Source organism: Triticum dicoccoides, chromosome 6A (assembly GCF_002162155.2).
Source record: "Triticum dicoccoides isolate Atlit2015 ecotype Zavitan chromosome 6A, WEW_v2.0, whole genome shotgun sequence".
NCBI lineage: Eukaryota > Viridiplantae > Streptophyta > Magnoliopsida > Poales > Poaceae > Triticum > Triticum dicoccoides.
This window is the reverse complement of record NC_041390.1, coordinates 239,133,631-239,143,758: the sequence shown is the minus strand read 5'-3', so window position 1 is coordinate 239,143,758 and position 10,128 is coordinate 239,133,631.

Sequence of the window (10,128 nt, the reverse complement as noted above, 5' to 3'; positions counted from 1 at the left end):
CCTTTGCCGCAGCCATTGCCAAAACCCCAAGCTTCTTCGCGCTCGGATCTCCACCCGCCGCCCTCAATGGCGGTCTATGAGATTGATCCATTTCGGTTCATCCCCGTCGGCTTCGACATTGTGGATGGTGGCGCTGATTGCCTGCCGCGCACCTTCTACACTCCGGTGACCCCTCCGCCCCGAGCGCACGAGCAGTTTATGGTGGCCATTGTCGAGCCCGTTCCACCGCTTGAGCTCGTCGGTGTCCGACGACAGCAAGTGCTCAACTTCCTGGTACAGACTATGCACATCCCCGTTCTATCTGCTCAAACATGGTTTCAAGGTGTTGGATTATTTGAGATGTCAGACCCTGTAGTCCGTGCTTCTTTTACAATGCATCCACCATTTCCTCTGGGTCTGGATGAGGAGGGCAATGAGTTCTTTGTTAGATTCATATCGCATAATCAAGGGGAGGGCTTCAGAGCTCTGCATGGTCATCGACAAGGGTGGTTAATGTTTATTGGAATCCCTCTGGACTATCACAACACATAGTGCATTGCAGATATGGTTAGTTCTTTTGGTCAATTCCATTATTGGAACAGTACAGACACGTGCAAGGTCAGGTCTCTAGTTCGAGCCTATTTTCCTGATAACGCTCTGGTTCCGCGTTCAGTTGTGTTTCGTGAGTTTGCTAATTGGGGAGGGACAGTCGTTTCTTGGACAGCAGGCTGTTATATTCTCGATGGAGACTTTGCAGAAGCTATGATACCTGCAGATGAGGATCCCATGCCCTTGGATGGCAATCCACATCCTATGCTAGGGGCAAATCCTCCACCACAGCCTTTCTGGGCAATGCCTCCTTACCCTGCCCTGGGATGGAATGTTGTGCCCCCTGGACACGACCAAGGGCACCATGAGGCTGCTAATGGTTGGGCGCAGAACATGAACCATGATGCTGGTTGGGGGCCTTGGGAAGAACCGGCTCAGCAGGCAGAACCTGCTCCTGTGCAAGACCCAATCGCATAGGATCAGAACTCCATGATTCTGAACCTCTCTTTGGACTCGGATGGTGACGATGACATGGCAGAGGTGCAGCAGTCTATGTTAAATATTCACCCAGTTGGTCCCTTTGACCCGATTAACTTGGGGATTGTCCGTGTCTTCTATGGACCTGTCCTCCCACCGGCTATGATATGGGAATGCTCCTTCAAGTCTCTGCTGCCTGCGTTTGCAATCTGCAATGTTCCATGTTTGCTGCCCCGAATCTGTTTGCCGCCGATGCCTGTCAAGTTTGACTCTGACTTGGTGTAGCGATGGTTGTCTGCGGTTAACAAACGCTCTTCTGTGGTAATCCAAGAGCTCAATGATGATATGCGCTGCCTGGACTCACAGCTTACAGGACATACGCAAGATATGCTAGAGCAGAGTTCTGAACCACAAATGCAAAATGAGTTTCAGTTTACCTCTGTCATAGCATCACCTTTGGGGAAGAGGCCGCGGCAACCTCGTCTGAAGCATACAGTCACCATGGTTAAGGAGAGCCCAGACTTTTCAATCAGACGGATGACTCGCAGCTGTGCTAAGAGAACTGGCATGAAGCCAACATCTGCAATCTCCATCAAGCCAATGCCTCTATGACGCCCAAGGCCAAGAAGCTGAAGTTTGACTCTGCCCCGTGTCAAGACAGCACTTTGCCGCCACCAACACCTATCTCTACCTTGCAGGCAGTCGGCGAGGCCCTTGGCATCGCTCCGGAAGACTTGACGGTGGAAAAGCTTATGGCTTCTCCTAAACCTAATCCACAACTAGATAGTTCCAATGATGAGTGAACTTTACTATGCAGCTCTGGGGCGTCTGATCTGTGGGCCTTTTGTTGCTTTGCTTTATTTCCGCTCTGTATGCCTGAACCTTGGATCTTTTATGATCCTGCTGTCAGTAGCTTTGCTGAAACTTGTACTGTGCTTTTAATCGGCACAGTTGGTTACTTTCAGTTTATTATGGTTGTCTATGGGGACTACAACGTTTCGTAATTGGTCAGTCCTGTGCTGGAATGTGCGCGGCTTGAATTCACCGGCTAGGCAGCGTGATGTGCGAGCCAAAATTGAAGAGAGTCGCTGCTCCATTATTTGTTTGCAGGAGACTAAATGAGATACCTTCGATATCCGCATGATTAGGTCTTTCTGCCCTTGACGCTTTGATCAGTTTGCTTTTTCTCCCTCGGTGGGTGCTTCGGGTGGTATTCTGATCATTTGGAACTCCTCAGTTTTTGAAGGCCAGCTGCTTGAAATTCAACGGTACAATGTGCTTGTTTCTTTTAAGTCTGTTCATAGCTCTGAAAAATGGACAATGGTTTCAGTATATGGGCCTTGCGAGGGCCAACCTCGAGATGATTTTGTCAGCTCGCAATATCACCTCTCTATCCCTTCTGATGAAAACTGGTTGCTACTCGGGGATTTTAACTTTATTCGCTCTTTGGACAACAGAAACCAACCTGGAGGTGATATAAATGATATTTTTCTCTTTAATGAGGTAATAGGACATCTTGGTCTTTTGGAATTGCCAATTAAGGGGAGGAGTTTCACCTGGTCCAACATGCAGCAAACACCGCTTCTTGAGCAGCTTGACCGGTTCTTTACCACCTCGAACTGGATTTCCCATTATCCTAACACGATGGTCTTTCCGTTAGCCAAAACTGCGTCGGATCATGTGCCTTATGTCGTGTCCATTGACACAAACATTCCTAAGTCCAAGGTTTTAGATTCGAAAACTTTTGGGTGGACATGCCATGCTTCATGGACTGCGTGCGTAATTCTTGGGAGGCTCCGGTTTGATCATTCAGCTTCGGCCGTGTTAACTAGGAAATTTAAACGACTGAGATCGGATTTGAGAGCTTGGAGTAAGAAACTATCTTACCTCAAGAAGCTCACGATGGACTGCAACAAGGTTATCATCTTTTTTGATCAGTTGGAGGAGGTTAGACCTCTGTTTAGAACGGAGTTTAATTTCAGGAAAATAGTCAAGCTGCAATATGAGCGTTTGCTGAAGCTTCATTATATCTATTGGAAACAGAGGTGCACCATCAGATACATTAAGGTGGGTGAAGAGAATTCGAAATTCTTCCATGCTATGGCATCGGAATGCATGCGAAGGAACTCTATAGCCAGCTTGAAAACTGCAGGAATGGTTGATCCGGTTTCGAAGCATGAACAAATGGCGGGAATCTTGTGGGCTTCTTTCAAAAACAGAATGGGCCAGGCCCAAGGGATATCTATGGGCTTTGACCTGGCAAATCTCATCCAGCCCATCCAGGGTCTGGAGGAACTGTCTCAGCCTTTCTCTGATGATGAAATAAGGAAGGTTGTAAAAGAGTTGCCCCCTGATAGAGCATCTGGCCCAGATGGATTCAATGGCCTGTTTGTTAAACGCTGCTGGCCGATAATTGAGCAGGATTTTCAACGTCTTATCAAGGACTTCTATGAAGGAAAATTATCTCTTGAGAATATTAATGGCTCTCTCATTACTCTCATACCCAAGATGCTTTCTCCTGAGGGGCCAGATGATTTTCGGCCTATTTCTTTGACTAACACTTTCTTGAAATTTCTTACTAAGTTGTTAGCAAATAGACTGCAAAAAGTGATCCTTCGTTGTATCCATAAAAATCAATATGGGTTCTTGAAGAGTAGATCAATCCAGGACTGCTTAGCTTGGGCCTTTGAATACATCCACCAGTGCAAATAGTCAAAGAGACACATCATAATTCTCAAGTTAGATTTTGCAAAAGCATTTGACACTGTGGAGCATGAGGTTGTGTTGCAGATGCTTAAACACAAGGGGTTTGATGACAAATGGATAAGCTGGGTCAAAGAAATTCTATCTATAGGATCTTCCTCTGTTTTGCTTAATGGCATACCAGGCAAGCAGTTTCAGTGCAAGTGTGGTGTCAGACAGGGTGTTCCTCTGTCACCTCTGCTATTTGTAATTGCTGCCGATCTCCTACAGTCAGTGGTCAACCAGATGTTCTCTCATGGAACCCTCACTCTGCCAATTCCTTCACATGACCAGGATTTCCCTATAATCCAGTATGCTGATGACACTGTCATCTTTTTGACTGCCAAAGATGAGGAGTTGGTGGCTCTCAAATATATGTTGCTGACTTTTCAACAGTCCACTGGGCTTCGAGTTAACTTTGCAAAGTCCTCCATGATTCCTTTAAATATTGATGATGTGGAAGCTGCCAGGCTAGCTGCCTTGCTTGGATGTAAACTTGGACAACTGCCGTTTACTTATCTGGGTCTGCCACTTGGTACTACTAGGCCCATAATTCTGGATTTTATGCCTTTAGTTGATGCCTTGGAGAGGATACTGACAGCTAGTTCCTCCATGCTAAACCAAGGCTCCAGGTTGCAGCTATTAACCTCAGTTTTGACTTCCGTGCCCATATATTTCCTCTGCAATCTACAACTCCCAACTGGTATCATTAAGCAACTTGACAAGATCTTCAGGCGGTGCTTGTGGAGAGGAAATAGTGATGCACCAAAGCAATCTCTGGCTGCATGGGATCTGGTCTGCAGGCCTAAGGACAAAGGAGGACTTGGAGTGATTAACTTGCATCTCCAAAATAAGGGCCTCCTACTAAAGCATCTTCACAAATTCTTCAATAAGGCAGACATCCCATGGGTTACTTTAATCTGGAATAGCTACTATGATGATGGAGTTCCACATGATACAGTCCTAGTTGCGTCATTTTGGTGGAGGGATATACTCAAGCTCTGTGATGCATATACCGCAATCTCAACAGTTCACATCAACAGGGGAGACTCTGCCCTTTTCTGGTCTGATGCTTGGGTAATCTGTGATAGCCTGGCTTATTAGGGATGATAGACTACTCATATCAATAAGGAATTCCTTCTTTTCCTGGAGCCCATTCGGACAGAACTCCAAAGTTAAGCATGCTCAGCTTGGAGTAGTGTCAGGATGGGTGACCGACCGGGAAGTTGCTCCCGGGTGAGCATGAGTGAGGACAAAGTGCGCAGAAAAGACTAGTATTGATCTATGGGGCCAGTCTAGATCCCGCCAGGAGTAACGACCACCGGCGGGTGTGTCCGGGGCGTTACATAATCGGTGGCTCTTCAAGACCTCTATGTTGGAGGTTACCTAGGCTTTTCTCCTTTGTCATTAATGACAAACTCTTTGTGAATGAATTCCTCATCTCTCAGGACGTATACTCAATGTTCTTCTTGCCTTTGTCACATGAGGCTGCTCTGGAGCTGCAAGTTTTGGAAGCTTGGATACTGGACTTACATAGAGACATCACTCTGTCAGATGTTTGGCTATGGCCTGGAAAATCTGGTGAATATTCTGCCAAGAGTTTTTACACTCTTATGCATTCTCATTTGCCAACCATATTGCCACGTAAGTGGTTGTGGGATAGCAAGTGCACCATGAAGATCAAAGTCTTTGGTTGGTTGTTGTTTTTTTGATAGACTCAATACCAAGGACTTCTTAATTCGTAGGCACTGGAGATCACCTATGGATGACAATCTCTGTGATATCTGCAATGAGCTAGTCTATGAGGATAGGTTGCACTTGTTTTTTAACTGTAACTTCAGTCGCAGAGTATGGAATTATGTTTCCATTGACTGGTCCAGGGGCTCTGAAATTCAGCAATGTATTCAGCATGCAAGATCAAGGTTTAAGCATCCCTTCTCCTTTGAAGTTATGATCACTGCAGCTTGGAATATATGGATCCTCAGGAATGGCAGGACTTTCATAGGAGAAAATGCAACTTTTGCTACTTGGAGATGTAATTTTGTACATGATCTTACTCTTCTAGCTCATAGAATGAGAGTAAATATTAGAGACAAGTTGTATGCTTGGATTAACTCCCTCACTTAGCTATAGGTAGGTAGGTAGTTAGATTCTGTTTTTTCTTCCTTTTATTTCTTGCTTTCTTCCCTAGCTTGTACAATTGCTACTTCTTTATTTAATAAAGGGCTGTGGAGCTTTCCTCTACAGTAAATATTAAAAAAATGAGAGGGGTATAGTCTGTAGACCCCCCGCAGGCTGATGGATCTGCTTAGCGTGAAACTGGCAGGCCTCGCAAGCCTTCACCAGCTCAACGGTGTCGTTGAGCGCTGTGGGCCAGTAGAATCCACTAAAGAACGCCTTGCCGACGAGGGTTCGTGACGACAAGTGGTGCCCGCAGTCTCCGCCGTGTATGTCCGCCAGTAGCTCCTTCCCTTGCTCTCGGGAGATGCAACGGTGGGACACGTCATTTGGTCGCTTCCTATAGAGCTCTCGATCCTTGATGCAATAAGTTGTGGCTTGCCGCGCCACACGCTCCGCTTCCTCCTCATTCTCCGGCAGAGCCCCTTGCATCAGGTAGTTCCTGAGCTCCGGGATCCAACACCCTTCCTGAGGCTCTAATGCCAGGAGCAGGAGCGCCCCTGAGGCCGGGCCGCAGACCGGGGCTCCTGAGGTAGGCGGCTGAGGGAGCTCCTCCCTTGGTTGAGCCGTGCTCGACAGTGACAGCACCGCCGAGGGTTTGAAGAGCCGCTCCTCGAAGACGCCGAGCTCCTGAGGCTGCTGCCTAGATGCCCTCTTGGCAATGTCATCAGCCTCCTGATTGGTGCCGCGAGGCACATGCTGCAACTCCAGCCCCCAGAATTGTTTCTCCATCCTACGAACCTCAGGGAGGTAGGCTTCCATGTTCTCGTTCTTTTGCTCGTATATCTTGTTGGAGAAGTTGACGAGGAGCTGCAAATCGCCCTTGATGATGAGGCGCTTTACCCAAGGTTGTTAGAATCCCGATTCTGTTATACGATTCTATGACTTTACGATCCAAACTTACCCATCTAATTCTACAATTTTAGTTCATAAAATCTACGTTTCTACGATCCTGGTAGTGAAGATTCTATGATTTATGATTCTACCATCAGAGCTCCGATCCGATTCAAAATCGTGATTCTGACAACCTTGGCTTTACCCCTAAGGCGATTTTGGCCTTCAAGCCTGCTATTAGGCCTTCGTACTCTGCTATGTTGTTGGACACCTTTTGTCCGTGCTGGAAGCAGAGTTGTACGGCGTAGTAGAGTTTGTCCTGGGTAGGGGATACGAGCACTGCGCCAGCTCCCGCACCATGTCGGGAGAACGCCCCATCAAAGTACATGACCCAGCCGTCCGGTGCTTCACTTCCCGGGGAAAGTGATCGGTCTTCGCCTGCCTCGAGACCCGGCACTTCTGCCCATTCTGCCACGAAATCCGCAAGTGAGGCTCCCTTGATGACTTTGGTCGTACTGAATTCCAGCTGAAATGCCTGTAGTTCAATGTTCCATTCTGCGACCCTCCCAGCTGAGTTGGGGCTCCTGAGCACTCTTTCCAAGGGGTATGCTGAGACGACTTTGATGGGGTGGCCTTGGAAGTAGTGGCGCAGCTTGCACGAGGCCACTAGTAGCGCGAGGAGGAGTTTTTGAGGCATGGGGTACCGTGCCCTCGCGTCCTGTAGCACCATGCGGACGAAGTACACGGGATGCTCGACGAGGTTGAGGGTGCTGGAGCAGTTTGCGTCCTCCAGAGGTCGAGGCATCTCTTGAGACGATGAAGCCCCCAGTGCTTGGTCGCCTGAAGAGGCCCCTCCTGCTTTGGGTGCGTTCTCCTGCTGCGGCTGTTCCTTTCCGGCAGTGGTTGCGGCCTTCGCGAGGCCCTCCCGGCTCTGCTTTGCTTCAGTCCAAACGGTCGATGCGGCCTTGGCACAGTGCTCCTCCCTGACCGCCACCAGGGCTACGCTAGTGGAGTAGGGGGTGGCCGCAAGGTAGAGCACTAGGGGTTCCCGAGGACGGAGATCTACCATCACTCGTGGGCTGGTAAGGTACCTCTTGAGGTCTTGTAATGCCTTGTCAGCCTCTTCAGTCCATTTGAAGGGGCCCTTTTTCTTCATTAGCTTGAAGAAGGGCAGCGCTCGTTCCCCAAGCTTGGAGATGAAGCGCCCCAGCGCAGTTACACGCCCGGTGAGCTTCTGCATTTCTCTGAGGGTCCTTGGCGGGCTCATGTCTTCGACTGCCTTGACCTTCTCCGGGTTGGCCTCGATGCCCCTATGGGACACGAGAAAACCCAGGAGCTTGCTCGAGGGGACTCTGAATACGCACTTCTCCGGGTTGAGCCATAGGTCCACTTCGTTGAGGCTCGCAAAGGTTTCTTCCAGGTCCTGTATCAGGGTTCTTGCCTCACGAGACTTCACCACAATGTCATCGATGTAAGCTTCAGCGTTCCTCCCGAGCTGCCAACCTAAGGCGATGTGCATCAGCCGTTGAAAGGTCGCGCCTGCGTTGCGCAACCCAAATGGCATGCATGTATAGCAGTACACTCCACACGGGGTCAGGAAAGCCGTCTTCTCCACGTCTTCTACCGCCATCTTGATCTGGTGATAGCCTGAGAAGGCATCTAGGAAGCATAGTAGGTCACACTCTGCGGTGGAGTCGACTATCTGGTCAATGCGGGGAAGCGGAAATGGATCCTGCGGGCAGGCTTTGTTGAGGTTGGTGAAGTCGACACACATGCGCTCCTTTCCTCCCTTTTTTGGCACAATGATCGGATTAGCCAGCCAATCAGGGTAGCGGACCTCGCGGATAACTCCTACCGCCTCTAGCTTTCGGGTCTCTTGAACGATGAAAGCCTATTTCTTAGTGGACTGCCTCCTCGCCTTCTGCTTCACAGGGCGCACATTGGGGCACACGTTGAGGTGATGCTCAATCACTTCCCTTGGGACCCCTGCTAACTGATCAGGTTCCCACGCGAACACCTTCTTGTTCGCACGCAGGAACCTCACCAGGGCCTCCTCCTGCTCGGGCTCGAGGTTGGCCCCTATGGTGAAGGTGGCGCCAGTGGACCCGTCCTCGTCGACTGGTACCTTCTTGGTTTCCGCCTTGTCTCGGGTGAATAGCTGCTTCTTTTTAGCCGGTGCAGCCCCCTTGGGCTCAAGGGCGTCGGTGCTAGTGGGTTGTGCCACCGAGGCTGCCCTGAATATAAGCTGGAGCACCTGCAACGCATCCCTTGTGTCTCCTGACACGGTGAGGGCGCTGCTGCTCCCAGGCATCTTCATGAGGTTGTACGCCGGGTGAGTTGCTGCCATGAACCGAGCCAAGGCTGGATAGCCGAGGATGGCATTGTAGGGGAGGCCAATGGGGGCGATGTCGAAGTCGATCAGCTCCATGCGGAAGTTGTTGTAGGTGCCGAAGGTCACTGGGAGGCGGATCTGTCCCAAGGAGGCGGTGGAACCGGCTCCGACGCCCGACGAAGGCCTGCTGGGTTGGAACCACTCCAGCGGCACGTGGAGGAGGCTGAAGGACTCCAACAAGAGCACGTTGAGGCCGGCACCACCGTCGATGAGGGTCCTAGTGACGGCCACTTGGCAGATTGTGGGGGTGCACAACATCGGGAGCGCGCCCGAACCGATGGGGTTGAAGGGGAGGTCCTCCGAATCAAAGGTTAGATCGGCCTGGGTGCCACCCCGCCCGGGGGGGCTTCTCGGCACTTGGAGGCAGTGTTGATCCAGCGGGTGAACGACTTGACGTGATGGCTCGAGGGTGGTGCCTCGGAGCCACACAGGAGAGCTGCGATGACGGGCGGCGCTGGAGTTAGCGACGGTGTGGCGGTGCGGCCTTCTCGCTGCACCAAAGGATGCTGGGATGAGGCCTGCTGCTCGTTCCCCGCCGGGCCGATGGCGGCGTTGGCAGCAGGGAACGGGGAATGATGAGGGCATCCGCCGATGGGTGCCGTCTGGGCGACGCGGGTGGCGAGAGCAGCCCGGCGCTCGGTGCGAGCCCGGCGGGCGTCAACCATGGACACGATGGGAGGTCGTACGCGAACAGCGGAAGTAAGATTCCGGCGCACCTCCTACCTGGCGCGCCAAATGTCGGATTTCGGGTTCTGGCAGACCCTTGAGGTTCGAACACTGGGTTGCACGCGGAGATCTCTCCCCTTCTGGTCTACGTTCAATCTCCTCGCGTGATCTAAGCTAGAAACAATGAACAACACAAGGGACACAAGGTTTATACTCGTTCGGGCCACCGTTGTGGTGTAATACCCTACTCCAGTGTGTGGTGTGGTGGATTGCCTCAGGGGCTGATGAGGAACAGTACAAGGGAAGAACAG